Source organism: Cygnus olor, chromosome 6 (assembly GCF_009769625.2).
Source record: "Cygnus olor isolate bCygOlo1 chromosome 6, bCygOlo1.pri.v2, whole genome shotgun sequence".
Lineage (NCBI taxonomy): Eukaryota > Metazoa > Chordata > Aves > Anseriformes > Anatidae > Cygnus > Cygnus olor.
This window is the reverse complement of record NC_049174.1, coordinates 16,001,835-16,012,860: the sequence shown is the minus strand read 5'-3', so window position 1 is coordinate 16,012,860 and position 11,026 is coordinate 16,001,835. Positions and strand designations below refer to the sequence as shown.

Genomic DNA, 11,026 nt, shown 5'->3' with positions numbered 1-11,026 from the left:
TCAATGAAGCTTGAGTGGAACCAGCCCAAGTTTGGTGCCTTCCAAGCTTCCTGGTTTTGAATGCACATCACACCCTTTGGCAGATCGCACAGATGCTGAGATGTTTGGTAATAGAGAAGCTTCAAAATCAGTCAGTATTTGTATACTGCACAACAATTCCCCAGGCTGTCATGTATGACTTCTTCCTTCATTCTTTTTAAATTTCTATTTATTGTGAGAAATTAAACCAGTTTTGATAGAATAGGAAGAAAAAACTTTTAATAGTCCTGTTCCAGTCTTGCTAGGCCTCATAAATACAATTAGTTCTCTTATATTTATAATTCAAGGTGACTATTCACACATATAAAGCTGCTTATGTGAGTAAAATATCCGCAGAATTAGATATTTTGCATGAGAGTGCACATCTTGTGCTTGGATCTGTATAGGCAGCCACCGCCAACAAGAAGCCCTGTTCATTTCAGACATTTCTGTAGCTCTGTTAGCATGGCTGTGGTCTAGACTTTAGATCACCTATAAACCATTTAAGTATATGGACGATATAAAAGATACAAAATCAGATTTCTAATTACCAGAAGTCCTTTGGAATAGGCACACAAAGAGTGTTCAGCTGCAGAAAATAATAGTCAAACTGACAAACCTTTGGATTCCTCTGTTCTGTAAAGCAGCCATTAGAGGCCAGCCCAAGTTACTCCTCACAAACACTGCTTCCCTCCCAGAGCTGGAGTGTGCTGGATACTTCCCAGATCACAACTGCAAACACACAGCATCTCTTTGCTTCTCTCTCAGAGCAGGACACAGGTACACAGTTTTAAACATTTGCAGCAGCTAATCTGCAGCACAGCAAAATAAGAAGCAAACAAAAGCCTAGTCTCTTTCTGTTGTAGTTGGTAAATAAAACATTGCATTTGGGTTTAATCCAGATTATGCCTCAAAACGTTCACCCTTAAATAGATTTCAATTTTTTTTTTCTATTCTGTATATTCATTAATATCCTTATTTTTATCTGTGACCACTATGCTTTTTTTTTTTTCAATTACATTTTCAGGCTTCTCTGACAGAGCAGGCCCCCAGAAGTCATTAATAAACTACAATATTCCAAGTGCTGAGCTGCTGCAAAATCTTGTAAAAATATAACCTGCATTTCTGATTTCAGGTTTAAATGCAAAAAGACAGACTTTCCTCAAAGCTCTGCAAAAATCTCTTAAGACTCTCCATTTAAAGAATCTACAAAGAAGTTCTAAAATGTGCAAAACAGTTTGTTGCAGTAAAAGGATTCAACTTTTTTTAAATATGATAATATTTGTATTTTCATTGACTATTTTATTAGCAATAACTATCACCAATAATAAATTATATATATAGTAGTTAAGTATAACAATGTTATATCCAACCACAAGGAAACTAAACAACCTAATAAAAGCATATGATGATTTTTATATTATTAAATGAAAAAATTAGCTCTTCTTGTTGGTAATGGAAACAGGTAGCATACAATTATTTTCCAAACAATTCAAATGTAGTAATCATGCTTTCTTTTTTATTCTATTTACACATAACAAAGCAGAACATGCACTCGCTTGCCAAAGAGTTTCACATGTATTTTACTGGGGAGGGAAATTATTTCACAGTGGTTTTGAAAGCTCAGGTGTCTGTAAGCCATTCTGTTGAACATCTACTTTCTTTTATTGATCTAGAGGCTTTTAGTTGTTCAGAGAAAGCAGGAGGCTGCAAAAATGTTAGCATAGGAGGAAAGGGAAACAGCAGGTGTGGTCACAGTACTTATGAACTGCATAAAAAAAATAAGCTTAATGTTGGCTCAATCTTGATTTTGTCATTTCTTAAAAATAGCTATGAATGACAATACACAGAAGCATCATGTAGGGTTTTTTATTATTTTATTTTTTATAAGAAGAATAAAAATAAGTAGCTTTACATTAAGAGAGCTGCAGTGGTGGAACCTTGTGCACAGGAGAGAGGAAAATGTTCTAATCAGCTTGACGTATGCTCCCATCCCTGGTAGAGCATCAGGCTGATAATCCTTTCCTGTGCAGCACAGGAAGATATCAGTTTCAATCTGGACCTCAATATGAGAGGTATAATGGCAATTCAGAGCCTGGCGCTGATAATTAGGGAGCTGGAGGGACTGATTTTATAAGGAAATAGCATTGATTAAAATTTGCATTTGGAGCACTTTCCCACAAAGGATCACAACTGCTGTGCTAGTGTTAGACCTGCATTTTCAAAAGCAAGCATTAATGGGCTGCCGTACTCCAATGGACTCTGGTATTCAACAGCTTTTCTGAGCAGGTGTCGAACAAAGGCAAAGCCTGCTGAACACCCTTGTGCTAAATAGTCTATGAAGAAGTGGCGGGGATGTAGTTGAAGCAGGAGACACATTACTTCTATTTGTGAAAACACTCAGACAGCCCCTTGCCTTTGTTTCCAGCCAGGTGCTCCAGATTTAAACAGCTCAAGGGCTTAAATACAGGACAGGAGTTGAGGGATCACTAGGGTTGTATAGGCACTACTGGTACTTCAGCAATGTACCTTGGAACCACTAGCAGAAAAAAAAAATCAAAATAAAACATGCTTTCTACCACTACTTCCCCCAAAACCTTAGCCAGAAAATTAAATAAACTTGGACTCAATATGAATGGTGTGGCAATAGATGAAAGCAAGCAGAGAGAAAGAAGTGGCTATGAGAGGCTTGAGCGAACCCAGAAGGAACTGCAATTCAAAGGGTAGTTGCATCAGCCACTGGCTGCAGCATCACATCCACCACTAAAAGTACATGATGTAACTGAAGAGAAGAATATTGCAGAAAGTGTGATTACATATAAAATATATCCACACCCTTAAAAAGGGGAGTGAAAGCCGCAGAGAAATTTCCATGATTTTACCAAAAAACTATTGGAAAGACAAACTCGTCTACAAGAAGAATGAATTTGAGAAGGAGCTGATGAAAATCCATAGAGAGAGGTTTTATTTGGGATTCCTAATAGTGTCATCATAACACTGTGCACTGATAAGTGCCTGAACTTTTGAAAAAAAGGGGGGGAGGGGGAAGGGAGGAAAATAATTCCTTTTGGGAGCAGCCAAGCTTCTGACACATTTGTGTCCCCTTGGTTTCTCCTACATGTGATCTCCTCCGGACACCAGTAAATACCCCCAGTACCTTCCCATCTTCCTACCCTTTCTATGCAGAGAGTTGGAGTAGAAATGTTAAGATTAGTGTAAGTGGAACATAGATAGGAGTGCCTGGAACAAAGAGCAGGAAAGGATGTGCTGGTAGCACCCAGATGAGCAGGTCTTCAGGATCCAAGCAGCTTCTAAACATACCCAAGTTAGTAGGCAAAGGGGAGTGAGTAAATCCTGATGACTCGCAGAGATGGGACAGGATGGAGAGGCTGATGACTTTCAGCTCCTAAAGGGTGTGTAAAAAAAATAAAATCAACACATGGATCTCATTGAGAAAAATGGAGAAACTACAGGAAAAACTCAGCAGACTAATCTGCTCTGCTAGCAGAAGCAAGGAAGCAGTATCTGCTACAAAAATTAGAAAGGGATTGTAGAGTCTTTATACTGGTTTCCACTGCTTATTCTGTGGAATAAGTAATTTGTGTTAGTGGAAATGAAGACATTGCAAAGCATGATAAAATAACCTTGGAGGAGCAGTTTTCTTCAGTGAGATGGGTCTTTATGCCTATACAGCTATAGGTGACTAAGACACAAGCACATATAAAGAACATCTAGCATATATAAAGAGTGTGTGTTGCCTCTGCTGCCAAATATACATTGCTTTTATTTTGAAACATTCATGTAGGTCATTGCTCCAGTGAAATATATATTTCAATAATAATTATCAATTCTCTCAGGTTCTCATCATTTAACTATTGTTAATTATTTGGCAATTATGCTGATGAAAGGTTAAAAATGATCGCAGAGCCATTTCTTCAGTCAGGGAAAGGAGAAATGGTTTAAAATTAAATCCTTGCAGTTGGTGCTTAATGGTAATGACATGCTATTTTTATATTATTTGAAGTAACAGATGATTACTTAGTAACTTCAACACTGGAAAATGGGCTAGAAAAGTATGGTGATCTAAATAATAGACAAGCATTCTCTGATGTGAAATTAGCACACGGAAGAGGCCATTACAGAAGTACAACTTTACTTGTTATGAAGGTCATCAGGACCTTTGCAATGTGAGGTTCATAGTTCTCTGCCAGAGTCCAAATCTAAAGTATGCAGAGACTATAGATTGACTTCAAAATCATAACCAAACTACCAGTAACTTCCATTAAGCTGCAGGTTTTTCTCCTGTTTTTTGAAATTTAGGTTCAAAGAACTTAACTATGATACACAAATGCCTCACCAGTCATTTCAAGTTACAAAAATGAAAATACAATCTATTTCATTTCTCCTACAAGCAGTTGCTGATATCCAGGGTAGACACAGGGGCCTACATTTCGTGCTTTCTTCCGTTCTTTAACGGAAATTTGGAACAAATGAGTAAGGCCTTATGTCCATAAAATGAGTAACTCCAGAGTATTTCAGAACAAGAGCAAGAAAGCATGTAAAAGATGTTAGAGGTCCCTGTGAAGAACATCATGCCACGCCCCGTGCTTGGGCCAAGGAAGGCGCAGCATGAACATCTCTGCCATTTCCATCCCTCACCCCGTGGAGGGAGGGAGGGTATGCTGCCTCCTCACACAAACTGATCTTTGGCTGCGAGTCACTTGTTATCCTCCTGGTGCCTCACAGTAGACAGTATGAAGTCATCACTAAAAAGCAAGCCAATGTTTTAAGGACTGCAGAGCCATTTAATGTAATGGTGGGTGCTGTAAACAACTGCTAGGCAATTGATGACCTCCTGTTTATTAGAAATAGCTAGAGCACTTGTTCAGGCTGTAATAAGAAGGGAGGTGTTGACATATGTAATTTAAACAAGAACAAATTTGAAGATTCAGTGATGCCCTGCAGTTTATGGAAGTACATAGCAGCATAAGGAACTTCTCCCACTTTTCTGAGCATTTACTAGTGCTTAATATCCAAATCTGAACCACAAAATATTTCAGGAAATACTATACTTACAAAGATGGGGGAACACAGCCCCCTGTCAGGTTTTTCCTGACAGAAAAAAAAAAAAAAAAAAAAAAAAAAAAAAAAAAAAAAGGACTAGATTGATATTTTAGGAGTTTCAAATAAAGACCATATAACATATACCCTGAAACCTATATAAAACTTATATAAAACAAAGGGAGCTAAATATTCCCACTTGTAATTGACAGATGAACTCAAATATTAGAACAGTATTTCATGGAAGAGGGAAGGAGGAAGTGGGAACCGGGCAACGCTGTAACACAACCAGTAGCCACTCCTTCCCAGAAGTGCAAGCGGACTTCTCTTTTGTTTCTGGTGCTGCGTCCTGCAGCTCTTTCTGTCATTTTATAGTAACACCTCGGTCATGTTATAGTTGTCAGGAGAGGGGATGGTGTTGCCCACACTGCTGGGGAGCAAGGCTACAGCTCCTGAAGCTCTGTGGGTTCAAACAGGTTGTCCTGTACTGATTGTGCTGGTGCTTACCTTGGCTGCCCATGGCCCCAGAAGGCCTTTGCAGTTCCAAATTCATGTAAGTAGTCACTGCAGCTCTGCTAATGGCGCCTGCTCCTCAGCCCCTTCTGCTCTCCAGCCAGACTGTGCACAGGGCTTGGCTAACCAAAGGAGACATTAAACGGACTTCCTGTCCTGCCTCGTCAGTAGACACCTTTTGCTCACTAAGTCACATTTACGTGAGCTAAGTTGTCTGGACTTATGCTCAGTATTGCAGTACATATTCTACACAATTTCTCTTGCATTATTCTATGCCTGTTTATTGCACAGAGAAGTATCTCACCTGTACCATCAGCAGCAAGCTGCATGTCTTGGAGCCCACCCTTTGTTCCTGTCCTGCCACCAGATGTCGATGTCTTCCTCCTCCTCCTCCAGAGTGATGGCAGCTCTGCCCTTTAGACCACAGCCATCAGGATTGCATTTGTCTAAAATGAGAGAAGATTACAGCTGATCTTCCTGGCTCTTTCTTGAAACAGCAAAATAAGAGATAAAATAAATGGCTTGACTGAAACCTTGTAAGAACATAAATTGCTGCGTAAATTAAAAAGTCAGTTTGGTCATAATAGTAGGCAGAACTTGTCATTACATTTCATTTCTTTTAATGGACACTTTCTGCTGTATTTACAGGAACAGGGCAATTCTTTCTAAGCTGAATTGTGTGTGTATTCCAGTATGATTTAAACTGGCCATGGCTTCGGGGTATATATATTTGAACTGCACCATACCCTTTCTTTTCTGTTGTTTTCATTCCTGCAGTGACCAAATTGTGATCTATAACTGTTTCCAGTGTGATTATAGCACGTCTCCTTGTTTCAAAAGGACAAGTATGTTAGCTAACACAAAATTTCTCAAATCTCTGACAGGTACTTTTTCAGTTCTCTCCTTCTTCTCAATGTTCATCAGCTCTGAAGACATAAACAGCTCTTTCCCTCATTCTTGCTGGCACTCAAAAATATGTCCATTTTCACTTTAGAAATCATTCTCACCTGTAGGGATTTTTTTTTTTTTTTTAACTTTTTGTGGGACTTTTTTGGTTGGTTGGTTGGTTGGTTGGTTTTGAGATATGGCATCATTAGAATGGGAGTACTTTACCATTTTTATTAGCAACTTGTCTGGGAGACATTGTACATCCGTAGTGGCTTGTAAGCAGCACTGTTCTGGGATCATCTAAAGCACATAGAGCTGTATGCAGCAGTTCCTGCTGGGGTTTTTACATTATTGAATTTATCTGTGTAAACATATGCTAGAAGCCATCTTCCAAACAAGTCCTCACCAACAGTACATGCCAGTAGTCTTTGAGGGTGAGATAACGTCCTAAAACTTACCTCATTTATAAAAGCATACAAAGAAACAAACCCATAATTTGGGGAAAAATAATCCTGTTGAGTCCAATCTTGTTTTGGCTCTTTGTTATCTTAAACTTGGCATGTAAGTGTCCCTGAATGTCCTCAGACCTTCCAGATTAGCATCACTGGAAAGCAGGAGAGCCGTGAAGGCAGTTGGTAGCAAAATCCCCTTTCCCTACACCCTCACACTGGCCAGAGGCAGGTAGGAATAGCTCTGAAATTATCCTCTCAGCCCCAAATTATTGTCTAAACACAAACTGCTGGTCAGCACTTTGAAAGAGGTGCTATGTGCTGAGAGTAGCTTTTAATCTGTTTCTGCCTGCATACTTCGTTCAAACAGTAATTTCAACTTGCCTCCTAACATATAAAGCTTGACAGACTTTACAGAATAGAGTGGTGCTGAACTATTTCAAATGCCCACGGAACTTCAGTTATCCCTCTTGCTCTTCTGCAATGATGAATGCTGTTGAAAACAGAGAGGCACTGGTACGGCTAGAGCAGGCAGGCACCTACTGCATGCCTGCAGGCAGGAGCAGCATCACCAATGATGTGCTGACCGCAGGGTCCAGTCAATAATCCATGGCAAAAGCATCACAACCTATACAATATATCAGGGGATTTGACAGCTGGCAAGTGGCATTGCTAGCAGTGGGATGCCTCCATGCAGATCTGATTTTGGAAACTTTGGAATGTTTGAAGGTTTATTTTTCAAAGCCTCTATTAGGTATCCGCACAATAGAAATTAGAGAATTTTTTAGATGCAGTCATTTGTATTGCTCTGTCTCCATAAAAACATATTCTCCCCCAAAGTTGAAACACTGGAAATGAAATGTGTTCTGATCTCTAGTTGAAAGTGAACATTAACATACATTGTATTACCATTGAAAGGATTAAAAATGTACATAATAATTTCTACAATTTGCAGAGAGTAAATTAACATGTCAGAAGACTTGTTAAGGCATATCTGTTAAATAAAGATACTCTCTTTCTCCTCTGCCTAATTTCTATTCCTCTATGATCCAGTCTTTCCCACTGTTGCACAATTCTTCCTTCTTTCACTCCTATTCCTCTTTTTTTCCACATCTTTTCTCAAATATCTGCTGTCATCATCATCGCATCTATTCTTCCCTGACACTACATTTTTTCTCCTTTATTTCTCTGCTTCCCAAACCTCAGAGTTGTCACCTCTTTCTCAAGTCCCTTTAAAAATATTTCCTTCTTTGCCAGCTACCTTTGGGCCTCACCTAAATCTCACTGCTTAGGCAGCAGTTCTTTCTTAGGTGGTAGAGAGGTACTGCATGCTGATAAGTTGAACTCATGTATACAAACAAAGAAAACTCCAATTACAATCTTCAGTTGTAAAATTTAATTGCCACACTAATTAGGTTTTAAGGACTGGTTCCTGACAAGTGCAAAGAATCCTTCTGGACATCCCTTCAATCAGTTAGCATTTGCTTATAGTCTCCTTACAGTGCTCAGAATTTTCTCTGGTAAGTGCATCATCTCTCTGAAACTACTGGCATTTCTACAAATACATTTGGTCATGGAATGACAGCCGCAAGCAATGCAGATAACGCTCAATTAGTAGGAGACTGCAAATAATGTGCTTGTCAGACACCTCCCAGTCCTGCTCCCTTTCACTGAATGTTCAGGCCAGGGAATATATTTTTGCCTCCTCTACTTTTCTGTGATTTGCATTTTCATTTGCTAAGAGTATTAAAATGTCTTATTTATCTTGGACTGCAGCATCAAGATCTTTGTGCATCTCATTCCCTGCAGAAATTTCCCAGGCAAGTATTTCCCCACTGCACCTATTTGTTAAAAAAAGGCAAAAGATTTCTCAAATGGAAAAAAAAAAAAAAAAAAAAAAAAAGAGAGGGGGGAGGGGGTGCAGACTGTCCTCAGAGAAAGCCAAAATCCTTCTGAAGAATAATTAACTTTCTGGATACAATTCAACAGAATGCCATTGTGTGTGTGAGCATGTGTTAACAAAAAACAGAAGCTTCACAGCATATAAGCCCTCTCTTAGCTGATTGGAATAACCAGAAAAAGACCGGTTCAGTGCATTTCAGGGTCTTTAGCATATATCTTTAAGCTCTCAGCCAGAATTTCTGGAACCACTTATATATCCTCTGAGAGCCCTTAAAAATTATTCCCCTCTTCCAAGCACTGGATTCTTGAACGGTGGGGAGCGTGAGCAAGAGAGAGATTATTATTAGAGAAACACAGCTTCAGCCTGAACACTGCCATTGGCACTGTGTTTCAGATGATACATAATATATTCCCTTAAGCTAGTATTAGAGGTAGGTCATTATTTTGATACCTCTCTTGCAGCAGGAATACAAGCAGCCAGCCACCACTTCGGAGCAGAGGCGAGGTGCTCATAGTGTGGGACACTCCACAAGGGCTCGCAGAGAGGGAGGACTCTGAACTGAACCCTACGTTTAAGTTCAGCTTAACTATCCAAACTAATTTTTAATTTGCTTCCTGTTATGTTGGCTCAAAATCATCAGTGGGGGAGTGCTGATCTGAAAGCTGATGCAAATGAAGGTTTCTGATTGCTGACTTTTCCCTGTGTGCCAATATTCTCTGTGGTTTTACCCCATTAGGAGCTTGGGTAAATAGTTTATGCAGATGGGTTAGCTCCCTGCCCATTATTTTCCCATTCACCTAGAGATGAAATTCCTAAAGATTCAGGCCATGGGGCTTAAACGTGGTTTTATGAAATAATATTTTTCTATTCTAGAATAATACCTGTCATAAGGAAAAACAAAACAAAAAAATTACAGGAGTTAAGATTACCACAGCCACATCCCAGTGTTTTTTAAAATCTCATTATCATTCCAGACTTACCACAGTGTTGGTGATACTTCACAGAGGTGCAAAGTTCTTCAGCTGAGTCACTGTTATCAGATGTTATGTTCACTATGAAAACAAAGAAGTTTCTGTTGATTCAAGGTCAGGCAAGTCCCACTGTACCTACCTCTTACTGCCTGGTCCAGAAAGTGCTTTTAAGATTTACATTGGTCTACTGAAGTTACTTATGACTGAGCACACTTTCTTCAATTTCCTCTGGCATATATATGTACTTACTTTCCTTCCCCTGCTTCAGCATCTCCATGAGACATGAACCTGCTCCTCAGCATCCACCCCACCTTGGTCCATATCACCAGCTTTCCGTGTAAAGAACCATGATCACCTGGGGCATCCTGGGCTGACAAAACATACTCTTATTCCCCCATTGCTTTGCTCCTTTTAGAGGCATACCTGTGGACAGTGTTCTTCTCTTGTTTTTTTTTGTTTGTTTGTTTTTAAGAAAAAAACACAAGTAAACAAAAAAACACCTAGATGATTCTGGTGATTCTATTTAGTGTCCTTCTGTGCCACATGATTCTTTTTTAGATCTTTTCCACTCCTATTTTTTCAACCCAATTTTGACTCTGTAGCTTCTTCCCTCAACATAAGGCATGAGCTTTAAGTTGTAAGCCTGTCTTAAGTTCACTCATTGTAGGGATTTTTCTACCAGGGCACGCTCTTTTTCAGCTGTTACATTATGTACATTCTCTTTCCTTCTCCACAAACACATTGAGATTACTAGTTGTTTTGTCTAATCTTACTTTTTCCTACCCACTCAGTTCTATAATCAAAGGTGTCTGAGAAACAACTGATCTGACTCCAGAAGCAGGGTATATTTGATTAGTTAGTGCTATGCAGATATAGCTGACTCATCCAGAGCAAGTCTGGGGGATTTACAGGCTCAGTTCAGCCTGCTGAAGTTTGTACCACACCATCTTGCATGATATATAGGTAAGTCCTCCCTCCCCCATGCAGTACTGCAATGATAGCTGTGCCTTGAAGTCCTTTACTTGGACAGCAGACCCTTCTCTCTGCTCCAGCGTGAGCATTGCTTTTCTGTAGTTGTCTCGAAAGGGTAACCATCTTTTTTTTTTTTTTTTTTTTTTTTTTAATACTATTAACATTTGGACAGATATATCTGGAAGGCCACCTGGTTCTCACTCCAAGATCAGCATTAATGGGTGCTTTTCCTTGGAAATATTCTTCACTGA

The 11,026-nt window shown here is 39.4% G+C and overlaps 1 long non-coding RNA gene across 1 annotated transcript; it reads right to left on the bottom strand.

Annotated features, from left to right (window-relative positions):
• Window positions 1-2,839: 2,839 nt before the first annotated feature.
• On the bottom strand, window positions 2,840-9,927 carry LOC121072599. Its single transcript, XR_005821338.1, has 3 exons — window positions 9,813-9,927; window positions 5,897-6,038; window positions 2,840-3,424 (listed from the first exon to the last, which is right to left on the bottom strand). It is a non-coding gene; the product is annotated as an uncharacterized LOC121072599 (long non-coding RNA).
• Between the last annotated feature and the right edge of the window lie 1,099 nt (window positions 9,928-11,026).